Source organism: Tribolium castaneum, chromosome 7 (assembly GCF_031307605.1).
Source record: "Tribolium castaneum strain GA2 chromosome 7, icTriCast1.1, whole genome shotgun sequence".
NCBI lineage: Eukaryota > Metazoa > Arthropoda > Insecta > Coleoptera > Tenebrionidae > Tribolium > Tribolium castaneum.
Window position 1 is genome coordinate 10,214,210 of NC_087400.1, and position 14,642 is coordinate 10,228,851.

The 14,642-nt window shown below is 30.8% G+C and overlaps 1 protein-coding gene across 8 annotated transcripts in view; it reads right to left on the minus strand.

Moving 5' to 3' along the window:
• Positions 1–14,642, minus strand: part of sick (sickie) — a 269,698-nt gene that overhangs the window by 18,358 nt on the left and 236,698 nt on the right. The gene's annotated exons all lie outside the window — the stretch shown is intronic.

A 14,642-nucleotide genomic window follows, 5' to 3' on the forward strand; every position in this document is an offset into this window, starting at 1 on the left:
TCCGAAATAATTTATTGGCTGAAAAATCAATTGTGGTCGACACCAGTGGGAAAAACGAAATTTTAAGGCGGCTTCACGCTTGCATAATTGACCCAGCATTGACCCAGGAAAATTAAAATAACCTACTTAATTCATGTAGGAAGTATCTATTCTTATAATTTTGACAGAACGAGAAATCTAACACTTGGTTCAGAAATGGATTTTTTCCATTAGCAAATTGCGACACAATTGGAAATTTGTCGAACATTTTAGCTCGTCCCACACGATGATTTTTAATCAAATCATTTAAATTCAAGCAGTTGTCAGAGGAATCATAAATAAAATTTGAATAAGCGACTTTGTGAAGACTTGATAAGTTGTTTTTACTACGGTTATCTAAAGGTTAGGATATGAAACGACGTACAAAAACGTTCCCGTCCTCCATAGTTTCGTTAATGTCACCAGAGGGCGCACTTGTTCGATTATGTCTAAGTTGAATTTTGAAAAAATGGTTACATTTGCAAAACGGTTAACACATAACAAAAAAAGGCACATTGAGCATTAAATTTTGAATAGTAAGACATAAACATAATGCAAAAATTTTGCCGGAAACTATCCTTAAAAAAATTTCACACTTTATACTCATACTGTTCAAAACGCTGCGAAAGTGCGAATACGGTTACAGATGCTAAAAAAATGTTAGAAAAAAAGTTGTGAAGAATTAAATTTCCTACAAAAACGTCTCTAATAAAAAAACACAAAGGGCCGGTTCACAGAAAGCGAAATTAAGACTTAATTCAGAATTAAAATAATTCGAATTAAGTTGCACTTTAAAACGCATTGTCAAATGTCCAGCTAATTAGTTTAATTTTAATAAAATAAACCGGCCTTTTATAAATTAAGTGGAAAATTAAAAGACAAAAGTCTAACTGTAGATAGATATAATGTTGCTTATAAAGTTAATTGTAAGAATTGACAAGATTGTTATATTGGTCACACAACGCAAAAAATTTAAAAATTGTATTAATAACCACATAAATAGCAGTAAACTTGTTAATTTAGCTTTTAATTTTGGAAAAAGGTGAGTTTCTCAAAAATGTAATTTAAGAATTCAGTTAATTTTAGAAGAGATATACAGAATTTTAGTAACACTTTTTTTTTTTTATTTTTCAAACATAAATTTTATTATTATTATTATTATTAATTATTATTATAATTTAAATTTATATTTCGTGCCTACTTTTTCTATTTACTTATTGCTTGACCTTCCACACATAGTGTTGATACCACGATATGTAAGTAATTTTATATTAAACTGAACTTTTTTCTTATACAGGGTTATTCGTTTAGAACTAACATTAGAAACTTTGTAGCTTTAAAGTTTTGTATATGATCCAAATCGACCATTCCGAGTTCAACTAAATCATTTTCAAAATGGCTGAGTTTCCGGAACTACGAGAAATTGGCGCCAACTTTGAAATTGTACTTAGTAACCAAACATTTTTATTGCATTTTTGAATTCACCTTCTCAAAATTTACTCAAATTGTTGGTACTCATTATAATATACTTTTTGAGATGATTATGTCAATTTTTTTGTTAAAATTTTCATTTGTAAAGGTTTATTTAAAATATTACTGCCGTTTGCGATAAGTTAATAATTTTTTTTGCATTCGATAACCGAAGTTTCGAAGAGCCTTCTAGGATTTTCAAAATTGTCAACTGTCAAAGTTCAAGGCTAGTATGATTTTTTTTTAATGGTTATCAGAAATCGGTTATACTCAGTTGTTTCAAATAGATGGACCCTATTTTTTTAACGGCAATCGAAAGAACATTAATATTTATGATGATTTTTATCAACACGTCCTGTACCTATCTTACAATTGTTACACGTAATAAAATGGACCTTGCAAAATGGTTTAGTTTAGCTGGTTAGCACCAAAAACAATAATATTTATTTATAATATTTAATTATGGTATAGTTTATACTAACTTAGTGAATTAAGTAAAGTAACTCAGTCAGTCTACCATCGGATTTTGAACTCCTTGAGTGAAAATGGTGGACAAATCTAACATTTATTTTAATCAGTGGCACAATTTTATCATATTTTTTTTTATTTAAAATATCACAGCTCTTCAGCCCTTTGCTGTAAGTAAATAATTTTTTTGCATTCGATAACCGATGGTTTCAAGAGTTTTCTAGAATTTTCGAAGTTGCCAGTTGGCTAGTATGATTTTGTCTAAATGGTTATCAAAAAACTGCTATAACTTAGTTTTTTCAAATGAAACGACCCTATTTTCTTAACGGCAATCGAAAAAACATCGATATTTATGGTGGTTTTTATCAGTACGTCCTATAATTATCTCTTACAGTTTTTGAAAAAAAATAACAAAAAATGGATTTTACTTCATAATTTTCATAATTAATCAAGTAGATCGTGCGAAATGGTCAACAATTATCAAACTTCAATACTTTATTTATTTTTTATCGAAAAGCAGTAAGTAAATAATATTTAATTACGATTTATTATAACTTAGTAGTAACTTAGTAGTCAGTCTGCCATAGAATTTTAAACTTCTTGAATGAAAATCGTGATCAAATGGAACATTTCTTTAAATTAATAGCACAATTTTATCGTATTTTTCCAATGTTTACTTGATTAAAAATGAAAATAATAAGCTAGAAATCTGTTTTGGCGATTATTTAAAAAACTGTAAGATGGTGTGGGATTTTAATAAAATTGATGTTCGTTTGATTGCCATTGAAAAAACTGTGTTATAATAATAGACAGTTGACAATCCTAAAGTTATCAGAAGACCCTTCGAGCCTTTGGTTATCAAATGCAAAAAGAATTATTCACTTATTGTAAAGAGTTCAAGGGCGGAGATCTTAGATAAACCTTTGCAAATGAAAATTTTAATAAAACAATTGACATACAACAAAAACTATGACATATAAGTACTAATAATTAGAGTACATTTTACTCAGTTCTAAAAGGCGAATTCAAGAATGCAATGAAAATAGGTGGTTAGCATTTAAAATTTCAAAATTGGCGCCAATTTCTTGTAGTTTCAGAAATTCAGCCATCTCGAAAATAATTTAGTTGAACTCAAAATGGTCGATTTGGAGCGTATACAAAATTTTAAAGCTCTACCTATATTAGAAGTTTAAAAGTTTGTAATGCAGGCCCTAAAAGAATCAGCTTGTATAATATTACTTTTATTCTCCAAATTTCGATCTACATAATATAAATAATAATGTCAAATTTATTTACTCTTAAATTTCATACAAATGTATATATGTTAGGTAAGTTGTACTGTTTTAATAGTCGGTGTTTTATAACTGTTCTTTAGCAAGCGCCTGATGATGTCGGTGTTATAATAGACGAAACGTTGCTAAACAATCATGGTTTTATTGCAAGTTCTCCACCAGTTAGTTTTAAATAATTATATTAAATAAATAAATAATTTTATGACATTTCTGCATTTTTTTCCAATTAGTGAAATAATTTGATTTCAATTGATTGTAACTCGACAGTATTATTTTTTGTTTGCTTTTGTTTTGCATCCTAAGTTATAGTTCTCTGTAGTTTTCACCGAAACATTTTTTCAAATAAATTCTCCACCCCCTATCGTGCATTTACCCACCCCAATGAATGAACCTGAAATCCCTTTGAACCGTTGCGTGTCGGTCATAATAAACACGCTTCATGTGTATCTAATTAATAGCTTCCAACTTGCATGCATCATCTTCGAACAACAAAGCATTCCTGCATGTCATTAAATGACACAAAATGCACCCCTTGTACTCTACAGGGGCGTGTTCTGTTTACTGAAATAGGAGTGGCATTTTATTTTTAACCTGCACTGTTGTATCTAGCTAATTACATTATAATACTGGACATGTTTGACTTTTTTCTCCCAATAAAATGAGACTTTTTCCGGTTTGTGGCGAGAAGCACAAAGAGAATCGTTGGTATGCTTGCACCGGTGGGTTTTTTGCGCGAGAGAAGCATTTAAATTGGAGATCAAGAAGAGGCATTTTAATTCAGGTCTAGGTACAAATAGTGAGACAGGTCACATTTGGTCAGTGTTTTTTCCTTGTATGGAAGGCCGGTGGAATGAAGAAATATCGGTCGATCATCTCCTCTTTGCTCATAAAGAGGTGGATTCTAGGTAAAGTTAAGTTGTTTCCGGTCGGAGACCGTTCTTGTAACACTGATAAAAAATCATTTTCTGCCTTGTTGTGTGACCAGGAACCCGGATAAACTTTAAACTTTCGATTGATACACTTTCAGCACCCAATCGATTTGTTTATTTGTTTGTTTATTTTTATCTCAATGTCGATACGTTACTTAATCATCTGGATGTCGATGGAGATTTATTTGACCTTTGCAAATTGTGCGAATTTTATTGGATTTTAATCCGGGCAATTATTATGATTGGCAAATGGATGCGTGTTGTGTTTTTATAGCTACTCGAGAGGACATGTTAATAATATGTCTCACTTAAGATGATGCATGATGCCAACTTAGCCATTAATTGGGTTAAATTTAAATTCTTATCAGGGGTCAACGAGCCTTCTGGGCTTTATTTATCACAGAAACAAAAAATTCTCGTGTAGAATTGCTATAAGATTTATATTTTGAAGTTTCAGAATTTTTTTTAATATGTATTAAAAAAATATTCAAAGTACTTCTTCTACTACATGAGAACATAAGAATTGAGTGCACCTTTTAATAATTTTAATAATGATAATAATAATAATAATAATAATAATAATAATCCACAGGATGCCCAACAGAAAACTCCAATTATAGGGCAACAATTTAAAATCATAATTGTGTGAGTAACAACAAAAAAAAAACAATAAAAAGTAGCTTGTTACACATGTAGACATAAATACAGTACAGAAGAAATTGCAAAGAGAGAATTGGAACAGTACCTAAAAATTATAGTTAATATGTAAAGAATCATCATAATATTTATTATATTTATTATTTATTTTATTATATTTTCTAGAAGAATACTCAGTTGAGATAAGATGAATAAAAAATTACCAAACTTTAATTATATGTTAGAAAATTTTATTTCTTACAAGAGATTCTTAGAAAAATACGATATTTTAATTTATATCTTGATAAAATTTGGAATAAATTTGTTTCTTTTTGGGAGAATTAAAACATTTTTTCTAAAAATTTTGGTTATTTTAGAAGTAGTTTTTTTATTTGTTTCTTCTTTACTGAAGCAGTGTTTTCTTTGACCATCGTTAAATTTTAAATTTATGTGTGATTTATTCCAGACTTTCTGTAGTCTTTCAGACCAACCGGTATCGTAAACATTTTCGGGTCACCCTTGTTAAAACATCTTATTGTGAGGGTTGCTTATCTTAAACACTTTTATCTATTACAAAACTTTATGGTGTACAAATAAAACGTTGCTACGATAAAAGCTAAGACTTCAAACAAATATCTGACAAAATTGGCATTAGAATATACTCCTATTATTCTGAACAGAATTATAATTATGATTTAAAAGATATATTTTGCTAGATTGCGTTTTTAAAAGACTCAAAAGGCAACGGTTAACTTTAGAAATAATATCATACACTAATCGAAAAATGTTTGTATTGTGAGAAGTGACTGGCGGTTGACCATTTTTTTACAGTCAAAAACCATTTTGATTAACTTTGTTTTCTGTAAAAATCAGGGAAATTATTTCACTGGATGGCACTTGAAAAAATAAAATTTAGGTTGGCAGGTTGTTTTGAAGAACTACAAAAAGTCATTAAGACTCTAGCTAGTGATTATCCGTTTATGATTTTAAAAAAATGGGCGTTTGACAAACTTGGTTTTATGAGTAATTCAGAAAAAAAATACTAAACGCGAGGACACTAAAAAAATAATATTTGCAATGTTAAGACATTTTGAGTAAATAAAAAAAAACATAAAGGCTATAATTATTATAATTATCGGTTTACCCTTCTTAGAAAGGTCCATTAAAAGCTAAGCTCTGTACAAAAATCAGAAAAATTGCTACATAAAACTAAATATTAATTAAGTCAAGGAACTTTAAGAAAACGGAGTAGAAAATTCCTTAAGATTCTAATAATTGTGTAGTTTCAGAAGTTTTTACAGCCGAAGGACCTCTTGGGTAAGCTTTGTTTTCTTCAAAATCAAAGAAAATTGCTAAAGGGGTGACACTTAAAAAAATAAAGTATATATCCATGTATTATGAAGGAATTTTGAAAATACAAAAAATACATAAAATATCTACTAAACGTATTCTTCTTCATTTTTTGTAATAAAATTGTTAAGCCGAATTTGTAAGTAAACATACAGGGTGATTCTTTCAGAGCTTACATTAGAAAAATGTGTAGATTTGTCCAACATTTTCACTCAAGAAGTTCAAAATTCGATGGCAGACTGACTGAGTTACTTTTCATAATTCACTAGGTTAGCACACAAACCATAATTAAATATTATTGTTTTACTGCTTATTCGAACCAGCTAAAAACTAAATAAAATGATGAAGTTTGACAATAGTTGACCAATGGGCAAGGTCTACTTGATTAACTATAAAAATTATGAAGTAAAATCCGTTTTTATGATTTTTTCAAAAACTATAAGACATAGGTATAGGACCTGTCGATAACAGTCTCCATAAATATTATTGTTATTTCGATTACCGTTAAAAAATAGGGCCGATCCATTTGAAAACTTAGTTATAGCCGATTTTTGATAATTATTTTGAAAAAATCATACCAGCCTTGAATTTTGACAGATGATCATTTTGAATATTTTAGAAGGCTCTTCGAAACTCCGGTTATCAAATGCAAAAAAAATATTCACTTATCGCAAACGGTTCAAGTGTTGTAATATTTTAAATAAATCCTTGCAAATGAAAATTTTAACCAAAAAATTGACATAAATGTCAAAAACTATGACAGATAAGTACCAACAACTTTGGTAAATTTTACTCAGCGTGAGAAGGTGAACTCAAAAGTGCAATAAAAGTGTTTGGTTCCTGTTTAAAATTTCAAAGTTGGCGCCAATATCGCGTAGTTCCGAAAAATTAGCCATTTCGAAAATAGTTTAGTTAAACTCAGAATGGTCAATTTGGATCATATACAAAATTTTAAAGCTCTAGCTACATTAGAAGTTAAAAAGTTTCTAATGTACGCCCTAAAAGAATCACCCTGTACACAACACAAATTTTTCAAAAGAATATTTATTGTGCGTAACAGGTTTTCAATTAAACTAATAATTGGGTTAAAAAATTGTTACTGTGACCTAAATCGATGCACTTTTGACAAGTATGCGATAAGCGGTGCGTAATTTCCCTCTAATTAATTCTCAAATAATGAGCTTCATTCGCTTTAATGTCCCATAGAAAGCTATCAGAGCAGAAAGTAATTATGAATTTTTGAAATTAGCCGATCGTCATCACTATTGACAACATAATTAATTGCCCGTAATTACAAAGACATAGTGACTCAATCATATACCCAGCGTTCGCAAAAACCAAACAATCCGCGTTCTTCGAAATCGATATGATATGAACATTGTTAAACAAACTACCATATAAAATTTTATTACACCGCGCTATATTTTTTGCCACGAACGTGCCTTGGCAGCTGGTGCAAAAGAACCATAACCGTGGAAGATGATGGTCGAGCCAACGACATACAAACCGATAACCATCTTCCCAGAATCTGATTTTTCAATGTAAAAATTGCAAAAAAAATTCCAACTCACACTTGTCCACCATCTGCTCGCTTTATCTCCCAAATATGTGCTCATGTCGGACCGAAATGAGCACTTACCTTAATTAAATTCCTTTCAATGTGACGGGCAATTTCGGTGGTCAGGTGGAGCGATGTCTTTTTGAAAGATAAAGGAACATCTGCGGCTCTAACGGGAGGTGTTTGCACACCGTGGTCACGCTAGTTATTTTAACTTGAGCGGAGAAACAATTGTTGAGATAAAATGCAGTCGTAAAGTTTTATTAATGTGAGGAAAAAACAATAGACTTGGTGAGTTTATGGCCATTTATAACAATTAATAATTAGGCGGATTTTGGTTCTAGCTTTCGAAAAATTCTTGTTATCGCTTTTTGTTTTTCGACATATAAATATTGATATTTTAAAGATATACAGAATGTTCCGTCTAAAGCCCACATTAAAAGTATTGGTAGTTTTAATAATAATGGTCATTTGAAAATTTGTATACAACCATAATCTCTTAGGTCCTGCCAATGAAAATATCTTCAAGATGGTGACACTTCCGGTTATACCGGAAGTCGCTATTAACTTCCTTATTTTAAATGGAAAGCTATATTTTTAATACGTTTTTGGATTACCAGAGTTATTTTAAAGTAGTTTTCATAAGCTGTCCCTATACCCAAAGTTAGCCGTTTACGAAACATTTAGTTTTTATTTTTTTTAATTTGCACCTTCCAGCTCAAAAATCGATAACTCTGCCATTTTTAAAAATTTAGAAATAATTTTTAGCTCACTTGAAAGAGGAAGTCTAGATCTCTCTTTTGGTGTTTTCGAATTCCTAAAAAAGAATAACAAACCCCAACTCATTTTTTTCTGATTATGAGAAAGATAAAGGTGTGTAAACAAAAATATAGGTTGTCATTTAAAAAAAAATGGCGTCACAACTCAAAAACGTATGAAATCACAAATGTCACTATAATGTCAAATTGTACCATTTAAAAAAATAAAATCAACTTGTTTAATGATTTTTTTAATAAGTGAAGTAAATTTTGGCTTAGTCTGTTTAATGTCTGAAATTTAGGTTTTTATAAAAGTATGAGCCAAAAATTTTGAGCACTTTTGAGATTTCATTGTCAAAAAGGAAAGGAACTTCACACGTTTATGTCAGCGAAATGTCAAAGGTGCCCGAAATTTTTTACTCGTCATCGTACATGTCATACAGGGTGCTGTAGAATTTTTGTTTATTTCAAAAAATAAAAAATAAATCAAATAACTATTAGTATAAGCTGATGCTTTTAAGATTTTCTCTAAATGTCATAATATATAAATATATACTATAGTATATATATATTTGGGGCTGTATTTAACAGTTCGAAAGTATATTTTTCTTTTCATAATTTAAAAGATATTTTTTTCACACAAACATTGCAATATATTCTATTTTTAATAAAAATATTGTTTAAGAAATAAAATACTGACAAAAAATATCCTTTTTTGAGTCACCCTGTTCCCTGTAATAACACGCACGGTATTATCATCAGACACAGACCGACTTTCTGATCCTATTATTACCGTAAATTGCTGAGCTTTCACTCAAACTGCATTTGTACGGCTTCACGTAGGCCAAAGTCTCAATTATCCTTGCGTGTATACGTTTCTATGACCGTTTGGAAAAAATCCATTCCTCAATAGGCCATACGTACGACTTTACGACCATCATCAGTCATAAAATGGGCGATAAATTTATCTTTCTCCCCTTAATTTCGCGGATTAGCAAAAATGTCATTGATACAAATGTCGGTCACTGAATAACATTTCCATTCAGAGAGACGATATTTTAGCCAAGTGACACTAATCTGGTTTCAAAGTGTTCACTTTTAGTCACTTAATTAAATATTTATTGCGGATGATAATACTTTAGAACGCAGTTTCTGCTAAAGGTCATGGTTTTTTAATTTGGAAGAATGATAATTTGCCTGATCGTATGACATCAGCGAGATTACTTGTGTGGGTATTTTTAACTTTACTGTTGCATAAAATTGATTGTGTCTGATAGTGGCTGATGAGGGGCTATTGTATTACGAAACAAGGCCGGGATACGTCTTATTAAATCAACATTATCGATACCCACGAGTAAATATTGTGGAGATTGTAAAAGGGGAAAATAATTAAGGACGTAAGAGTGCAAGTGTTTCGAATTAAACACTTGCGGCTGTTTCCTTTGATCTGATACACATGTAATAACAAAATTCTATCAGTTGCTTTCTTTCAGTAATTAAAAACGTTCCTCGTTCAGACGTCGTATCAATTAATTGCGAATTTAATAATGATTGTGATTCAGAGACAAAAAATATTTTTGGACCTGATTATGGGCTTTCAGGACATTCAAGTTTATAACACTAAACTTGTCCTTTGTCAGTAATATTTTGTTTATAGAAAAATTACTAAATTACGTACAAAATGGCCTTTCTTAATGTTTAAGCAGGTTTTTAACTAGACATTTAATTGTGGGGTGAAATTTCATCAAAATAACCCAAACGCATTTTTCTTTTAGGTGTTTTATTAGTATTTTTTTAATAAATTAAAAAATTATCAAATCATGTGGAAAATCGTGGAATCTTTGCTTTTTTTTCGTTACAAAGATACTCTTTTCAGAATGGCATGGGAGTGTTTTGTATTTCGCAAAAATCTTACAAATTTACAAATTAGACCCACAAACTTTATATCGACAAAAGACTCATAAAAAATGTCGTGCAATGGTGATGCATTAGAAAAAATCGAGTTATTGTCATTTGTAATTTGTCATTTTTAGAAAATCGTAGTAGGCGATGGAATATCGTCTCTGAGTTCGCTTTTACTGCAAAAGATGCGCTAAAGCTTAAGAAATCAAACGGAAAAAAGTTGGCTTGAATGGTTCTAAAGTTATACATTTTTCCAAAAACTATGACAGATAAGTCTAAGAAACCGGTGCGTTATATCGACAACTTTGTCACAATTTCAAAAATGTAACAAAAAATGAGGGTTTCATTAAAAAAAAGCAACTTAATTGGGTATTTTATTTTAGAACACTCTGTATACAAAATAAAATATTGTTAGAATGTGCCTTATTCTCAGCCCTATCGTTTAAAAAAATTCAACAGGCACCCCTCGGTCAGCCTGTATGTAAGTATACATACCTATTCTTTAATTTCTTGTCATTTCATTACAAATGTCAAAGGGCTCAAAAAACCATTATTGAAGAATACGTATCCAATTTTTTTTCGAACCTTTTAGCAAGTTTTTAGCCAAACAGCAGTTATTTTTCAAAATTCCGGAAAAATAAGCTGAAAGGTCACAAATTTGTTGAAAAATGGTGTATTTAAATGTTTTTACATTACTTACATAAAGCAATTTCTCTTTTTATAAACGGAAAGTGCTTATTGTTATAAATTGATAATTTCACTATAAATGTTCTATTTTTTTGGATAGGGTTTAGTAAAGTTCTAAGTAAATAATAATGATAATTGTTATTTTTTAAGTAAAGTATTAAATAACATTATTTGTTAATATAAAATAATAATACTACTTATAAAACGCTAGGCTAAATATTTGATTTGCTAGATAAACACTAAACAGTATTTCTGGTATTTCTGGTCAGCCATGTATAGTCACTTCAAATAGAATCGAAAAACAGGCGGTGTGGTTCGTTGTTTTGTAACATTTTGCCTTAAGGTAGATACTTTTTAGATTCTATGTTAAAGCTGTCTTGATACTCATTGAATAGGGTGTGTACACAATGTGTGATGGTATATTTGAGCATTAAAATACGTAGGTGGTTCAAAATAAAATATTAGGCTATTTAAAAGTCCTGTATTTTAGCAACGTTTTCTTTGTACACCATTAAATTTTTATTATGATTACCCCAAACCACAAGGACCCTTCAAGCTATATCACTCAGGCAAGTTTATTGCGTGATTTAATGCAGACAGGCTGCCGTCTTTTAGACGAATCGATCGGTATCGTAAATATTTTTGGGTCACCCTTATCAAAACATCTTATTGTGAGGGTTGCTTATCTTAAACACCACTATCTGTTGTAAAATTTCATGGTGTACAAAGAAAACGTTGTTACAACAGAACGTTTGAGGTAAAATGATCCCTTATGTTCCAGATGAGCATATGGTAAATGCAAGGGTAAACGACAATGAAATTGATTACAAATGACCTGTACGTGTATTCAAAGTAAATGCTTGGCGTGCTAAAGGACACATTTGTTCTATTTGTTGTATTTTTTTATTTGTACCAAATTTTTTAGTTTCTAAATAATTTTGCTGCGTGTTACTACAAAAAAATTACCTTTTTCTGGTATTCGTACATACTTTACTAAAAATTCTTCCTTAAGGGCTCAGGAATGCTTTGGCTATGAAAATCAATTACATAATAATGATATTATTTCAAGTTCATTTCAAATGCTCATTTTGTCCTTTGCTATTAAAAACCTTTACTTTACTTATTGGTTTCATGTAGCGTTTGAAATTTTTACCTGGCGATCATTATTTTTATAATTTTTCACTTAGAGTCTACTGTTTTCACCTAGTAGCGTTTAATTTGTTCATCATTTTTTTAATTTCACTTTATTCATGCACTCATCAAATTCCATAAGATTACCTAAGTGGCTCATTTAGCCCACTAGAACAAATTTTAAAATCAAAATAAAAGATTTGAGATGGAAAGACAAAGAAAACACAAGTCTATTCACAAACATTCAATAAAAGTACAATGTGTTTTTAAATGATTCTCATCTAGTTAACTTTGAAATTAGTTTACATGCAAAAAAATGAGCCGCTCTGCTCAATTGAATTCTCTGTCAATAAATGTCAAAACTGTCAGTTGTGAAATTCACAAATTGACAATTTGAAAAATTTCGTTAAATGAACCTAAATTGTTACACTGTGCAAGAAAACACTTTTATTGTCAAAGCTTATTTCCGAATTGGAGACTTAATAAATGGAGAATGGTAATATTCGGTGTTTAAATGCCTGTCGTTAGTTTTATAAAGCGGCATTTCTGATTTTACATGGGAAATTCACAGACGACTAGATGAGAATCATTTAAAAGCACATTGTATAAACGACATTTTTGTGGCAGTTTGTTACAAATGTATAACTTGCAAACAACTGATTCTCTGAGACTACTGCAAACAAACATAAATTTCAAGCAATCTTCAAATACTTATGGACCCACCTAAGCATTCTCGAAGTAATGTTTTCATAATAAAATGCTTGTTTTTCATAGAATATTGCTTACGAAAGCCTTAACTGCGACCAATTAATCAATTACGGGTTTGATAAGTTTGTGGGTGAAGTTCAAACCGGAAACGCCAAACCACATCAATACCTTCCACACAATTAATCACATCCATCCCACATTCCTTCAAACGATTTTTCCCAATAGCTAAGTACATCACCATTAGTTCCGCAACCGCAAATCTTTTATAACTCTTGTCATAAATTTTGTTTAGCGTCAGAATGACTTAAGTTTGTTTGCCGATGAATTTATGAAGACAAATACTAACGTGGAGCTCCAAAGTGGGACACGACCGATAGCGACTTCTCCTGGTCGCCAATTCGTACCAAGGAATCGCCGGTCTGCCAATCGGCGAAGTCAAGCACCCGATTCGGGGATCCTCCGGGACGCTGGCCAGGGACGGGGGCCGTGGGGGCGCCCTCGGGGGCCCCACACGCGGTCTCCGGATCGTGGCGAAGCCATCGTAGACCGTCGAGCACGGCATTATTGGCACATTTTTACACACATTTCACCTAAGGAAATTATTGATGGAATAATGCAGTTTTCGTCCATTAGCAGCACGCCCACGCTTTACACTTTACTCAAGTGCGAACATCCTGTATTATTTTTAGAATTTTCATTTCAAAATGACCCGACCTGCCCTCGTAAAAAACACAATCTGGCCAGACTTGACTCACGCTATAAGTTAATAATGGAATGGAGGGTGTTAGCTCATTTTTCAAGCGTTTTATTCAATTAACTTGATGGATTCTGAGGTGTGGTTGGTTGGAACAATCGATTTATAATTGAAAAGATTTCCCTTGACTATTTTAAGGAAATTGGAGCGGTAAAAGTGATCGGTATGAAAGATACCGTTGTGGGGAAAAATTTAAATCATTTTTATTTAAATTTAAATCAAATGTAATCATTTATTTTAAGACAAACATTGGTTTAAAAACAAAATTATTGAATTAGAAATGATTTTTAAAGTATACCATTAAAAACGGCGTAGTAGGATGCCATTTGAAAAAAAAACATTTTTTTAATGACTCGAAAACTAAAAGGAATTTTGAAAAATTTTATTCTTAAAAAATGATCACATTTTTGAAGTACTTGATGTTGTACTAATTGTTTTGTCCATAAGGTACATAGTTTAGGCACAAAACGCTTGGTTCCGAACCTTTGCCCAACCCTGTATAGCCCAAAATACAGACTCAACCAAAAGTAACGCACCAAATCCTCGAACATGTCGATTTTATTTTTTTAAGCGCCACATTTTGACATCATAGTGATATTTATGATGTACAGGTTCCCAAAATGAAAATGACCGGTCCACTGACTGAGGATTTTTTCACTTTTTTGGTTTAACAAAAAAATTAAACAAATATTTTTTTTAGTTTCATTGCAAATTTATTTAAGTAATAATAACAATAATAAGCCTTATTAGAAAAAAATGTGAGTAGGCAAAATTTAGCTTATTCGGTTGAGGCAAAATAAATTTAAATGTAACATTAAAATTTGCCGTATAATAATAACAAACACAGCGAAACATTTCATTTTGTTTGTTGACTCAGTTTACTTTGGTAATAAATTAAAAAACGGGTTTAAAAGCTTTAAATAAGTGAGAATAACTCTTTTTTTACAGAATTTTCTAATATTTCAGCCAGAAACAAACGAT